Here is a 15,943-nt window from a genome sequence, read left to right as displayed (position 1 = left end):
TGGACTCACTCCCAGGGCTGCCATTTGTGAAGCCCCTAAATGGGCCCTGAGAGAGAAACCAGCCACCGCCTTCCTCCAGAGAAGAATCTGATGATGAACTGCAGCCTGCTATAGCGGCATCAGTGAAAGTCAGTGGCAAGGTTCCTTTCAACGATTCCAATAGCTCTGGATTGCAGAAGAAAATAGCTATTTCAAACCATTGATGGTGGGTGGTCACCCACAGTAGTGCAGCTGCAACCTGTTGTGTGACCCAGCATTGGCGTAACTCAGAAGTCTCAAAGGGAAGCATTTGAGATTGGTCTAATCTTCTGGAATGTAATAGAAGAAGTTTGTTTTTGAACCTACAAAAAATAATAGGGGGAAAAATAGGGAGATTTAACTTATTGCATGCTGTGTTCCTACTGTAAAGATAATATGCGGTACTTTTTTGTAACGACATTAACTCACTTCTAGCATTTTGTTAAATCCTTTCTCCTAATCTGGTTTTGCAATGATCAATGAATGTCTCTCCACAATCAAGCTATTCATATCCTCAAAGAATTCCAACATGTCAAACATGATCCTTGCCTTCCTGGAAAACTGATGAATGTCATTAATCAAGCTTTCATTTCCCAAATATTCCCACACTTGTCCCTGTGAAAATAGTACACAGAAATTTCTTTTCAGAGGTTGGAAGCGTTTTATTTTATTTTCCTGAATAACAAAAGTTTATTACAGGCATACAGGTTGTGTGTTTTTTTGGACTTTTTCAGTAACAAAGTTATGTTCCAGTCCTCAAGGATATCTTTTAAATTCAAGAAGCCCCAAAGAACCAACAACCACTTTATAAAACTTCCACTTCAAATTCATTTAGCACAGTGGGATGCCTGTTGTCTTAAGAGGACAATTTAGCAGTTTTTAAAACCCTTTAACAAATAACTGAAGGAGTACACAGGCACATTAAATTGTCCATTAATTAGTTATGAAAAAATAAAATGGATGAACCCCTTCAAGCTCTATGTAGCATTAAAAAAACACAAAAACCCAGCAACTTCACAGGTTACGATATACGTCCATATAAGGCCCTTTGCGCCAATATACCTATGCCTAGTCTGCAGCTAAGAATAGCAAGTAAATATAACGCAATGCCAGATTTTTAAGAATGTCAAAGATATGATAGACACTTCAGAGTTTGAGTCAAGGTTTTGGAACACAGTGTTAAGGCCCATGTGTATTAACTTTATAAAAAGATCTTCTGTCAAATTAGATGTGAGGCAATAGAAGCAATATTGGGGTAGGTAGGTGGATATATTTATTCTAGCTTTCAAGACATAGGATGATGTTTAACCTGAGGGTGGAGGGAAATACTTTACGTGTATGGAAAATGTGTAACATATATGGAAGATACTGGGGGTAAAACAATCCAATCCAGAGTCACTCTAGCAGGGAGGAAGGTGAGAGACACATTTTTCCTTCTCCAGAGAGAGATCTACCCCCTATCCCATTGGTCTTCCTCAATGATCCCAATGGGAAGGAAAATAATTATGGTAGTTCACCCTCCCCTCCCCCCCAATTTAGGGGACATGTTGGAGGAACAGGAAATCGACCAATGGCATGCACTTAGAAGACTTCATTTTCCTCCTCTCCATCAACAGAGCACCAAGGTGGAGAAGGGATCATCATGGTCATTTATCAGCTGCAAGGAGGATGCCATGGCTGGTAGGGCTCCTGCTCCAGCCCTGGATCTTCATCTCCACTCATGTAAGGGGAGATTCATTCTCTCCTTTAGCCCCTGGGATACTCTTCCAGGGCCCATAGGATTGCAGCCTAAATATTTCACAAATATTGCTACTGCTAAAGAGCAGTTGATATATGCAATGAACCAACCCTCATTCTAGGTAAAGGTAAAGGTACCCCTGATTGTTAGGTCCAGTCGTGGGCAACTCTGGGGTTGTGCGCTCATCTTTCTCTATAGGCCAAGGGAGCCAGCGTTTGTCCACAGACAGCTTCTGGGTCATGTGGCCAGCATGACTAAGCCGCTTCTGGTGAACCAGAGCAGCACACAGAAACACCGTTTACCTTCCCACCGGAGCGGTACCTATTTATCTACTTGCACTTTGGTGTGCTTTCGAACTGCTAGGTTGGCAGGAGCAGGGACCAAGCAACGGGAGCTCACCCCGTCACTGGGATTCAAACCGCCGACCTTCTGATCAGCAATCCCTATATCTGTGGTTTAGACCACAGCACTGCCCGAGTCTCTGTGTATATTCTACATAAGTACAATTACAGCAATAGTTATTTTAAGTTGCCTGATAGCTTTAACAGCACAATCCTAAAATGGTGTGTGCAAGTGAAATCTGAAGGCTGTAATATCACCTTATCTAATGCCCTACTGGCATGAGCTGACAGGCAGGAAGTGATGATGCAGAACTGATCTGCATTCCAATGTCCCTTTTTCAGTTTTAAAATGTTTATGTGTTCCCTTCCAATTGGGAACAAGGAGGGCTCACACCTGAGTCATCAGTGATTACTGGACAACACCACTGGTACCAAATGGACAGCCAGGTTGTTGAGGCAAGTACCTGTATGCACATGTATTACACCTATGCTGAGGAAACTGCCCTCTCTGTCAATATATAAAACCATATAAACAACTTAAGATCAGATCAACCAAAAGACCACCTGCCCCAGTACACACCTGTAGGATCGTTTAGCTTGTCTGGGAAAAAGTTACTCAGGACACTGCACTCGACATGAAACTATATTTGTAGTGACTCATCAAAATGTCTTAAGACTTGCTAAAATATGGTGGCCTCCACTGCTACACCATCACAAAATGTGGTCTTATTTTGACAGTATGAAATCTTATTGCTAAAGTTTTGTATCAGGGTATTCTTTTAAAAGGTTTTGCTGTGCTACGTGCAGAGAATGGAATGCAGAACTGATGACTGGATAGTTATCAGGAGGTAAGTTGTCTTCAGTTGTCTTCCAGTAACAAAGTAGTGCTTCTGAGGTTAAAAAAAAGAAGACTTTAAAATTGTTTGAAAGATATCCTAAGCAATGCTGAAATCATCACCTAATCCAATGCATTCATATGGAAACAGACAGCTTCATGGTAGATTGAAGAGAATGACCTCAGCGGCTATAAATCAAAACTCAAGGCTGAGTTATGGCAACAAGGAAGCTGCAAAAACATCACTGTTCACCTGCTATACCTCAGCAAATATCTGGCAAAGATCGGGGGATATTAGCCTTGTTAAGCTTGTAGAGGATCATTTGTTTTCCTGATGCCTGGGTTGAAAGGAGAGTTGCTCAAGCAAGACAAATACATTTGATAGCCACCTGTTGTGAGAGAAGCCAAACACATCTTTAAAACATTTGAGGCAAGGGCCCTATTATTTTGCTGTTACCTCTGATGGCATGTGATGATTTAGGGTGCTTCTGCACAGTAACCTCTCAGTGCCTTGGCATGCAACCTGGTAAAATGAGAAGGCTTCATAGTGTCAACCATTTTCCGGGTACTGCGCATGGAATCCCAAGCCAGTGAACCCATCCCTAGTGCAGAAGTACAAAAAAAGAAATGGGTCTTCTTTAATGAGCAATGGACCTGTAGGAGTTGCATGTTATCTCCCTCCAGGCATGTACTGTACCATTCAAAGGGCAGGTATTGACAAAAGCAGGTCTCATGATGTCCTTCGGCATTTTTGGCAACTTAACATTGCCCATTGCTGCTTTGTAGCAATGCTGGCACAGCTATAATAATAATAATAATAATAATAATAATAATAATAATAATAATAATAATAATTTATTATTTATACCCCGCCCATTGGCTGAGTCTCCCCAGCCAGACTGGGCGGCTCCCAATCAAATGTTTAAAACAGTACAGCATTAAATATTAAAAACTTCCCTAAACAGGGCTGCCTTCAGGTGTCTTTTAAAGATAGGATGACTGCTTATTTCCTTCACATCTGAAGGGAGGGTGTTCCACAGGGTGGGCGCCACTACCGAGAAGGCCTTCTGTCTGGTTCCCTGTAACCTCACTTCTCGCAATGTGGGAACCGCCAGAAGGCCCTCAGTGCTGGATCTCAGTGTCCGGGCTGAACGATGGGGGTGGACACGCTCCTTCAGGTATACTGGACCGAGGCCGTTTAGGGCCGTTTAGATCCACAAGCAGCAGTTCTTCTCCAACCTGGTGCCCTCCAGATATTTTTGACTACAGCTCTCCACATCCTTAACTATTGGCCATCCTGATCGGAACTTGGAGCCCTACAAATTAGTCTCACTAATATTGAATTGTGGTTTATTTATATAGTATCCCATGAGTTATAACATCATCAGCAACATCTGGCATGGTGTGACAGCACCCACCTGACACTGGTGTTGCTGAAGTTTACCTGGACAGATCTGGGTCTGGTCGGGGGTGCGTGTGCCGAAGTACTGGCACTCCCATGTGTCTGCACACATTTTACCTCCCTGCCACCTGGCCCCAGCCCTGCTTAAATAAACTGTGGTGTTGGTTCCAGTGTACACATAATTTCAGGCACATGCCAATACAGCAAGAATATAGAAAGTACTGTCAAGTAAGTTCCTAGCCTCCTTAATCTCTCATAAACCTGCCTCCTATTCCAAACCCCAGTCAGTTTCCAAGCTTCTGAAGACAGTTGAGTAGATTGCATTTAGTTTAGACTTAAATATCTATAATAATAAGTGTTGATTAAGTGCTTTCTTGGGTAAGTACCACAAACACAATGACACTTACCACTGGTGCTACTGTCATTATTGCTGTTGATGTTAATTACTCAAAGGTCTCCAAGTAACTTATAGCACTGTTTCAAACACAAATTCTATACTATTACAGAACAACCACTCTGCTATAACATAAAACAGAGCAACAAAAGTAGTTGTGCATAGGACTGGTCTTTAATGCTGAAGGAAAGTCCTAATAAACATAAAGGGACTTAGTTCCAAATAAATTGAACAGTAAATCTTAGTACAGTGGTACCTCAGGTTAAGTACTTAATTCGTTCTGGAGGTTCGTACTTAACCTGAAACTGTTCTTAACCTGAAGCACCATTTTAGCTAATGGGGCCTCCTGCTGCTGCCGCGCCACCGGAGCTCGACTTCTGTTCTCATCCTGAAGCAAAGTTCTTAACCTGAAGCACTATTTCTGGGTTAGCAGAGTCTGTAACCTGAAGCGTATGTAACCTGAAGCGTATGTAACCTGAAGTAACACTGTAATTTTTACCTGCCTACATTTTTTTGTCCTAGTTTAAGGTCTATTTGGAGCTGAATATATATTAACAAATATACATAGCTTTTGAAACTTATCAGAATATTTGTGAATTACTTAGGTCTAATCAATTATATATTTTCACACAGGGAATTGTTAAAAATAGTAAGACTATAAGACCATAGGTATTAAGTAAGTGCTTCTGTCATGTTAGAACAGTTGTAGTTAATATAGCCATAATCCCAACCACAGAAGCCTCTTAGGACATTTCTCACTTGGATTGCTTTGCTTTGTGGGTTTTAAAGATTCAAGCATTGGTTTGAAGCATTCAGAACTAATGTTAAAACAATGCTGTGAAATACTGCATCAAATATTTAGGTCTGAATGACTAATGTTACATGGTGTTATGTGTACTTTTATTTTTAGATGAAAATGAACACGACAGCCATGTCCATGTAGATCAAACAGATGTGCTGCCAAATAACTACAGATTGTTATTTTTAAAACATTTTTTTTTTTAAATTTAAAAAACCATTTATATCCCACCATTCCCAATTAAATATCCAAGGCTCCTCACATGTAGGGATAGAGGAAAGGATATTCAATTGAGTTCACATTTTAAGATGAACCTATTTAATTTGCACTTTCTGAAACAATATATGAACCAGAACGCAACTCAAATTTGCCATGCATTTCTCCAGCCATGTAATATATACATAGTGGTATAATGTGCACAGGGATACAAATACGAAAATAGCATACAAAAGGTGCATTATATTGGAACAGGGGAAAATGTGTATATTACGCAAAATTGCATATACATGTGCATATATTCAGAGAAATCTGCATTGGAAATTGATATGGCCCTATGGAGAGTTGAATATAAGATTGGAAAAATGTGAAACAGAGAGAAACTGGAATTGTCCGATTTTCCCATCCCTACTCAGAACAGAGTGTCAAAAAATTACAGTAAATGGCAATTCAGTAATCATATTTACTAATAGTGAACTTAGTTGTCCAAGTGCCCACCCTTATGTGGGAACTTATGAGGTTCCTTATGGAGGAGCCTCAAGGACTGCCGAAGTACAAAAGCACTTGAGGGAGGGGGATCCCAAAGGTGCTTGTGGTGCACCCAAAACAACCCAATGAGGACCAGGCATGCTTAGTGGATGTGGAATGTTGACTGGCTGGCTGTTGTAGGGGAAGGGAAAACCAGGGATGAGGGGAAATTGAATGAAGTATCCAGGCTGGAAGCATTCCACATGGCAACATTCCACATGGCAACATTTTGTTGCATGTACTACTTATGGGGAATAATAACTTTAAAAAGTAAGAAAACAATAGCAGGGAAATTAGCATCAAACTAAGGATTCACATGCCAGGAGATAGGCCAAATGTTTGTCTAAAAAGAAAGGTCCAGTATTCACATATGAGCAGAAGGCTATCCGAGAGGGAGCAAGGTGGACCTCTCTAGGTCAGGAGTTCCAGAACCTAGATACAGCCACAGATAAGACCTTCTCCCACAGCTTAATGAAACATATATCAAGTGTGGGCAGACTGCTCAAGATGGCAAGTGTAGAAGTTTTTAATACACCATCAGTTTCATATGGAGGAAGCTTCCTTGATCCCAAGCAGTGCTGGATTTATGCATAAGCTAAACAAGCTATACCTTAGGGGCCCACGCTCTTGGCCCCCTCACAAAATATACTACTTCTTCTTAATTATATTTCACAATTAATATACTTATTCTTAATTGTATTTCAGTTCCACAATTACTTTGATAAAATACATATTTTGTTATGTGCAAATGGCTTTAGATACCTATTAGGTCCGTAAATTACTATATAGCATATATCCAACACAAAAAACAGCGGCAATTTGTTGTTTACAAAGGACAGCTGGACATATAAAGGGCCCCATTACCTTCAGTAGCTTAGGGCATCATTAAACCTAAACCTGGCCCTAGTCCCAAGTTACCTAGGGCTTGGAAACACACTTTGGAATTGGACCTGGAAACCAATCAGAAGTCAAGGTACCTAGTGTAGCAGGGGAACCACATGTTATCAACTCTCCGGACTCTGGGGTCCCACAGTGCTATGAAGAGAACTTGGGTGAGCACAAGCTTCAGGACACTGTTACCAGGGGATAAACTTTAGTAGCACCTCCTGTCACCTTGCCAACAACTATGATTTTCCCAGTAGTGATGTATGGAAGTGAGAGCTGGACCATAAAGAAGGCTGATCGCCGAAGAGTTGATGCTTTTGAATTATGGTGCTGGAGGAGACTCTTGAGAGTCCCATGGACTACAAGAAGATCAAACCTATCCATTATGAAGGAAATCAGCCCTGAGTGTTCACTGGAAGGACAGATCCTGAAGCTGAGACTCCAATACTTTGGCCACCTCATGAGAAGAGAAGACTCCCTGGAAAAGACCCTGATGTTGGGAAAGATGGAGGGCACAAGGAGAAGGGGATGACAGAGGACGAGATGGTTGGACAGTGTTCTTGAAGCTACCAGCATGACTTTTACCAAACTGCGGAAGGCAGTGGAAGACAGGAGTGCCTGGCGTGCTCTGGTCCATGGAGTCACAAGAGTCGGACAGGACTAAACGACTAAACAACAATAAGCATCTCCTGTGCCCTTCTGGCTGGATGATATGACCCCAGATGATCTGATATGATTCTTGGACTTGTAGTTCCCCTCTCTCCAGTAAACATCATGGGAACTTGATTAGGGCAGACATTTAGAGTGGAATTTAATGTCACCCTATGACAAATCTTCCATATGCACAAGCATTTCAGCTTGGCAGATTGAACAATCCCCTCCTTTCTACAACATGTTGTTCTGGGGGGTTCTCCTGACATAAACACCCAGCCAGCTTCAGGGTATGTGGAGGCCACAGGGGGAAGGAGAGAGAAGGAAAGCCCCATTGTGCAAGTGGAAGCCCTTATGAAATACTCATCAGTGCAAGGAATATTCTTCATAGCCACACTATGTCCTTCATAGAAACACTGTGAAAATCACAAACAAAATACGTAGCCATGGCCACCAGCCCAGGCAGCTTTAAAAGGGGATTAGACCAATTTATTCAGAGTAAGGCTATCAGTAACTACCAGTCATAATGGCTAGAATCCGTTCAGTATTAGAGCCAGCTATAACCAGCTGGGTTTGCCCCCAATTTTAACTAATAAAAAACTGTGTCTTCTCTATATCTGAAGCTTGGAAATTTGATTGGGGCAGGTACTCAGTGTTCCAGGTTGGGAGATTCAGGACCAAAGGAGCCAACTCCTAGGGGGCGTGGAGGCTTCAGCCCCCACAATGAAATATTTGAGGGGGCCAGGCCCCCACAAAGTTGATAGGCATTCCCATTCAGATGGTGTGTGTGCACTGCATCATGTGATTGATTCTGCGGGGCTGGGCTTACCTGGGCCCCCACAATATTTTATTCAAGTTGGCACCCCTGTTCAGGACAGTTAAAAGGAAGTATTCCCTCACATGCCTTGGAACAGCAATTGCTGGGAAGAAGAAGAAGAAGAAGAAGAAGAAGAAGAAGAAGAAGAAGAAGAAGAAGAAGAATAGTAGTAGTAGTAGTAGTAGTAGTAGTAGTAGTAGTAGTAGTTTGGATTTGATATCCCTCTTTATCACTACCTGAAGAAGTCTCAAAGTGGCTAACATTCTCCTTTCCCTTCCTCCCACACAACAAACACTCTGTGAGGTGAGTGGGGCTGAGAGACTTCAAAGAAGTGTGACTGGCCCAAGGTCACCCAGCAGCTGCATGTGGAGGATCGGAGAGGCGAACCCGGTTCCCCAGATTACGAGACTACCGCTCTTAACCACTGCACCACACTGGCTCTCTGGGAATCATGAGCAGGAGAGTGTAGCCATCTGGTTAACCACAGTGAGAATTAAATGTTGCACAAAGTAAGCCTTTGCAGTCCTCTTCTTATGTTCAGTACCGTCAACACCCAAAGTCCAATTCAACCCTATTTAAGGTGAAGAGAAGTTTTGGCTCAAAATGTCATTGGAAGAAAAACTAATGTGTGTTTTTTGACGAGCGTTAGACTCTATCTCCCACCACCACCACCCCGGAACACTAGACATCAATTAAGTGTGAGGGAGATTTCAGCAGCATCTGGAAGCTACTGCTTGTATTAAAGAATAAACCTTTCAGAGATATTATTCTCTTTGATGCTTCATAGTACAGGGATAAAATTATTATTTATAAAAAGAGGAAATGTAGATACCTTTGAATTGACAAGATGCCTGGCAGTAGTATAGAAAAGCACATGACATAAAAAAGGTTTTCTTTTAATGTTTCATACTTTGAACCTCATGAAGAAGGTCATAGAGATTTAATGGTGGTAAATTTGACTAGGTCTTTAATTTGAGCAAATTATTGTACAATATATATAAAAAGAAACGTCTGTACAATTAAAAAAAAATTTCCAGGACCATGCAGGCAATCATCTTCTGAAGATCCAAGGAGGTCATTAAGGGCTTCTAGCAAATATCCCCAAAATGTAATTTTCAGAAAAATAAATCTAGTCCAAAAAAGTTATCTCCCTAGATAAAGTCCTGACATCCTATCAACAGTGTTGCAATGACTCTCTGGGACGTACTGTGGGATGGGTGAGGTGGCAGCAATATCAGTATGGTGTAAACATATCAGCTGGAGCCCTGTATTTTGCTTTTCAGTCCCATCATGCCCAGCTTTGCCCTCTAACAAGCCTCCAAATATTCTGAACAGCGTCATGACTCCAATGTCTGATTCACATATGCCATCCTTGGATTCGGAGTAGAAATTCCCTTCAGAGACAGCCCTGGATTTCTGTACAATCCCAGAAGTACTGGAGAGGAGCCTTATGTGTTAGCATCTCTCCAAACTGAGATGGTCATGTTGTCCTCTTCTGACTCTGAGGATTCCAATCCAGTAGCCCTAGATGAACCACAGTCTTCCCTACCCTGTTATAGCAAGCTATGCTTCTCTCATCACCCAGATGAAGCTACAGCCTTCTTTAAGGTTCAGAAAGGGATCGTCTGGTGCTGAAGCAATAATTGATCTCTGCTCTTATGAAGTCTCTAACCTGAGCTCCACACCTTGCTGTTCAGGGTGGTTTCTGAATCTTTACCTTTTGCCTTGAACCAAGAGTCTGCTCTAAATTGTCTCACCTTGCTCTGGTTTGCCAAAACCATCACAATAACTTCAAAATCTTGCTTGAGCTGGAACTCCCATCCTGCTGAGGCCAGAACCAAACAAGCACATATGACTTGGGAGCACACAGATGAAATACTTCAGTGGATGGGATGCAGCTTTTTTCAATTAACTGGGCTTCTGTTTGTAACCAAGTCCTCTATCGCTCCTCCACCTAAAATAAATATGTACTCCACCTAAAATAAATATGCCATAGACATAAACACCTTCTGAACGAGGATGCTCTGCTCCAACAGTTATCGTGCCATGATCACAAAAATGAGAGAGAATATATTTATGTGCTATGTATTTGTGTGCTGTGTCTCTCTTTTCAAGTGAATCCCCACCCCCAATATATAAAAGCTTCATGTGCTGTACCTTTTTATAAGAGGCTGATCAAAGCAGTGAGCGTAATTTGCTTTACAAAGAGTTTGCATTAGCTGAACATGGACCTGTTTCTGCATTATGGTTTGTTTGTAGATATATTTTTGCATTGTTGTTAATTATTAAATATAAAGTAATTAAATGTTTGTATCTAATATCAAAGGCACTATGTGGAAAAATGTGTTGAATGTTCTAATATTTTAGGCAGAGAACAAAAAGAAAGTTTGTACTGCTATGTGGAGAGACAAGGTATATAATGTTTAATATATACACTTTAAAATGTTTGTTTAGCAGAGGACAAACCAACATAATTCATTTAAATTACTTTGACCTAGTTAGTCACAAAATATAATTTCCAGCTGTAGTTAATAAAGGTTAGACCTACTGAGGGACTTTATTTCTACACCAACGTATAACGCTTGTGGATTCCATGATAGACAATAGAAACAAAATTTACAGGTACATTCTACCAGTTCAGCATATAGAGAACAACTTGAGCAATATTTATCCTACCGGTTCCTCACCTCAGTGTCCCAGATGACCTTGACATTGTTACACACAACATTTACAATGCCGACATACGATTTAATCAGTCACTGCATGACAAACACTTTAAAAAATACCAATCTGATCTCATTATGCTTCAGAAATGTTAAATTTAAAGCACCATCTATGGATTCCTCATAAAGTAACAAAACTTTTATTTGAGAGCTTAGTATGTAATTTTGTTTGTGTGGCAACTTCAAAAGAAGCCTGGATTATATGCATTAAAAACTAACCTCTCTCTATTCAGGCCGAAATGCATTCACTTGAAAAATCAGTTATATATTTGTTACTTTAGATTTTATTTGAGAACTTTTCTAAAATTCCAGAACAAATTGAAACATATTATAATTTGCTTTCAAGTACTTGTAAAATGATGGCTTTGGCCAGGTCCTTTCTAGACAATTGTTTTATAGCTCAATGAAAAAAATAATTACATTATATTTTTACTTCACCAAATGAGCTCACGGTTGCATACATGCTTCCCTTCATAGGTGCCAACTCCCTAGGGCCCTGGGTGCCTGAGCACCCACAAAATTCCCCATGAAGGGCCAGGCACTCACAGAGCAATGCACTTCATGGCACCCATGGCCCCAGGAACTCGCAGTCATGGGGCCAAGCACATCTTCCCTCAAGACAGGACTTGCTGGGGTTTAACAACTTCCACTGCCTCTAAAATCCAACCTGGTGAAAGGGTCAAGTAAGAAAAGCAGCGATCAAAATACTGTGTTCATGTTAAAGCCAAACTAGACCATACATGAAATGTATGACTGCAAGTCATGTATCTCTGCTTCCATTTTTAAAAACAAAAATAGGGGGTTATGAGGATAATCAGGATTGGGGCTGCAACATTTTCAACTCTGATGCTATTTGTAACAATACATTGTTGCCAGGTGAAGACCTGGCTTTTAAAACCATTGCAACTATTTTATATTGACTGGCTGTTTTAATATTTGATGCATCCATTTATGATGGCTTTATTGAGTTTCACTTTGCGTCTTTGTTTTAATGCTATTTTGTGAAATGTTCTGAGCAGCAATCAGCAAATCGAAGGTTGGTGCATACACCTTATAAAGAAGTATGTAAATTAAAAGCAAAGCAGGCACACAGATAACCGTGACTAACAGTGGAAGCCAAATCATGTCTATGCAGTAATAAGCCCCACTGAGTCTGGTGGGATGAACTTCTAGGTAAGGGAGTGTAAGATTGCGCCCTTAAGCTTTCTTCTGCTGAACTACCTTCCTGCCAGGCCTGAGTGGCAGGGACCACCTGTAAGTGTGAGAGTGTAGTACAGTCTCCTAATCTGAGCAGTGTTTGACCTTTCTGCAAAGTCTGCCAACAAGCATGTTAAACGTTATGATCCCCCCTGCTCCTAGTGATTTGGACATCTGCCTCTTAGGAGCAAGTCTAAAACCACCAACTCATTTTACACAGACCTCCACACACCTGTTAAACAGTAATAACTTAAATTTACCATCAACCTAAAGAGCTAAGCCGGATGCCAAGCAATGACCTAAAGGAGCAAGGCTTCAGATCTTGTTACCAATCCCTTGAGCCATCAGTTCCTCCTCGGTGGTTTCCATGCTTCCCTGGAGAAATGCACATGTGCTAAATAAAGAAATCACAAAGTGTGAATGTGTTTAAATGCTTACATTTTGGAAAATATGTGCCAACCGACATTAAGATTCTTTTTAAAAAAATCTACAAATTTAATTATATATGCATTTCCCACTATTAAAAATCAGATTGAAATATTTATCAGAATTTAGAATTTCAAATCTATAATATTGTATCCACGGTACTATTGACATGACAGTAATTTGTGTGAGGTGATATTTTATTTGGCCAAGCAGGGAGTATTTCAGTCAGAAACAGGCAGGGAGGGAAAACACACACACACACACAAAGGAGTAAAATGTGCAGCCATTTCCATTTTTGAAAGTTCTAACCACTGAAAGGGTGGGAGAATAAATCAAGGTCTCTTTTCCCTTCTCTCCTTCAAACAGGCCATCATCACTCCCAGCAGAAAACAGAGGAGCCTTTACTCCATGAATAGGCAATGTGGTGTCGGCCATAAATTGTTGGATTCCAGCTTCCAACCATCACGGCCAGTGGTCAGGGTGATGGGTGCAGTAACAAAACCAGAGGGGTGCTATTTTGACTTCTAGCGACATACAGCAACATGTGTGCACAATACTTGTCAAAAGCAAGCTCACACTTCTTGAGTTTGCATACATTCTTAAGGTACATATGTAAGAGGCTTGTTAAGAATCATATTTTAGGAATGATTCATGTTCTTATGTAGCTGCGTTGTTTTGTACTTTCTGCATGTTCCATGATCATATTATAAAGCAGTTGTGCCCTATGTTATAAATCAAGCACTGTTATTTTTGTTTTCAATGTGTTTCCTATCAATAAAGAAATCGGTGTGATGTGAACAAATATTTATTCTGAAATTGTGGCCCAGAGAAAAAAGATGAAGAACCACAGGTCTAAGGGATGAAAGGGAGGAGGTAACTGGGGAGAACACAGTTATTTCACTGCACCTGAATGCAACACAATACTGATAAATGTTTTGGGGTTTAAAAGTCTTTGGTGGACATTCCTTTCTTTCCAAATTGAAAACGCAGAATGCTAGATTATTGTTTTTATAAGATATGATAAAAGGAGAGGTGAAACTAGATTATCATTTTTAAAAGATATGATAAAAGACAAGGTAAAACTGGGAAGCTCCCAATAGCCACTCACCAGGCTTCCATGCGTGCACATTCAAATGAAAATACAACAAAAGAGAAAACAGAAATGTGAGCAGGGCAGAGTTGTTTGTCAACATGCTTTAGTGACAGATTTTCTTGCTGTTCAGCAATGGTTTTAATTCAGTGGCTAGCTGCTGTGAAAGAGATGAGATGCCAGAAGCAGGAACTCTATAAACCAGATTGAAAAAATTAATTACGACTAGAAATATGTGGCAAACAATTGTCTGGAAAATAAGCTGATTAGGTGCTGGTGCTCAGCAGTAGAGCACATGTTTGTGCATGGAAAGGGTCCCCCGTTCAATACCTGGCATCTCCATGTAGGGCTGCGAAAGGTTCCTGTTGCCAGGTAACACTGGGCTAGATGGATCAATGGTCTGAACAGGTTTCTGTGTATTTCCATCTGTCTAGAACTGACAAACATATTGTGCACTTGGGTAGATATTCCTGAGTCCAGAGTTGTACTGTACGGTGATACCTTGGGTTACGAACTTAACTCATTCCAGAGGTCCGTTCTTAACCCAAAACCATTCTTAACCTGAGGCACGCTTTCGCTAATAGGGCCTCCCACTGCCGCCACACCACTGGTGCGCGATTTCTGTTCTCATCCAGGGGCAAAGTTCTCAACCCGAGATACTACTTCTGGGTTAGCAGAGTTTGTAACCTGAAATGTTTGTAACCCGAAGCATTTGTAACTTGAGGTACCACTATACTTGATTATGCCTGATTACAGTATATACATGTCATTGTCCAAGTTCAGAATAAAAAGAACAGTGTTAAGAAAGGTTATATGTGATGAAATGCTGGTACAAAAACATTTTCTACATGTATTGTTTTGGGTTCTGTTCTGGAGAAGAGGAGAGAGAGAGTCAGTTGAAAAAGTGAGGCTACAATCCCACATCTCCTGCAATGCAACCCCAAGGAGCACTGTGGGACTTCTGTCATGGCCTGAGCATAAATAGGACTTGGGTGCATATCAACACTGTTGTGCAACAAAATTCACCATCCTGTTTATTTCTTATCTCCCTGCTTCTTGGTTATACCTAGTTAGGAGGCAACCTTGCAGGTAATACAGTGGTACCTCGGGTTAAGAACTTAATTCATTCTGGAGGTCCGTTCTTAACCTGAAACTGTTCTTAACCTGAGGTACCACTTTAGCTAATGGGGCCTCCTGCTGCCGCTGCGCCGCCGCCATGCGATTTCTGTTCTCATCCTGAAGCAAAGTTCTTAAGCCAAGGTACTATTTCTGGGTTAGCAGAGTCTGCACCCTGAAGCATCTGTAACCCAAGGTACCACTGTACTTGTTTCTCTTAAAGAGACCACACATCAGATATCTGCAGAAACATGACTTCATTACAGTATGCATGTTGCACACGTTTATCCATTTCCCCCTTCAAATTAAGCATTCATATCTTTTTTCAAAACATATACAACACACATCTGGACAGCAAAGATTGATTTTTAAAGGAGGAACAATTTAAAATATCCAAAATAATCGACTGGGTGAGATCCAACTTAGTGCAAGAGGGAGTCTATCCATTCAACAGAGCTTCTCCTTCTCCTCCTCGCCCATGTTGCCCCTATATGCACCTTTAAAATCTAATCCAAAGGGCTGGTGGAGTCTCCAGAGCATTTTTGAGGTGTTCAGGAATGTGGAGGGAAGAGAGGAGAAACCGGAGCTTTCGTTGTGCAAGTAGCTTTCTGATGCACAAGCACATAGACATCACTGAATGTTGCTGATGAAAACTGCAGTTCCCAGTATCAAGTATCAAGCAATCCATTGTTGTATGCATAGGTATGAACCAGACACTGCCAACTCTCAGAAATGGGACAAAAATTTCAAAGGCAGTGTTGCAATAA

General features: G+C 41.0%; 1 long non-coding RNA gene across 1 annotated transcript in view; it reads left to right on the top strand.

Annotated features, from left to right (window-relative positions):
- Window positions 1-13,708, top strand: part of LOC310845126 — a 260,829-nt gene extending 247,121 nt beyond the window's left edge. Inside the window, exon 5 of the long non-coding RNA XR_014564487.1 lies at window positions 13,337-13,708. This is a non-coding gene — a long non-coding RNA (uncharacterized lncRNA). The remainder of the gene's footprint in view (window positions 1-13,336) is intronic.
- The last annotated feature ends 2,235 nt before the right edge of the window (window positions 13,709-15,943 follow it).

This window comes from Podarcis gaigeae, assembly GCF_964106915.1.
Source record: "Podarcis gaigeae genome assembly, chromosome: 5".
Lineage (NCBI taxonomy): Eukaryota > Metazoa > Chordata > Lepidosauria > Squamata > Lacertidae > Podarcis > Podarcis gaigeae.
The sequence above is the reverse complement of the archived record's forward strand: the minus strand, read 5'-3'. Positions and strand labels throughout refer to the sequence as shown.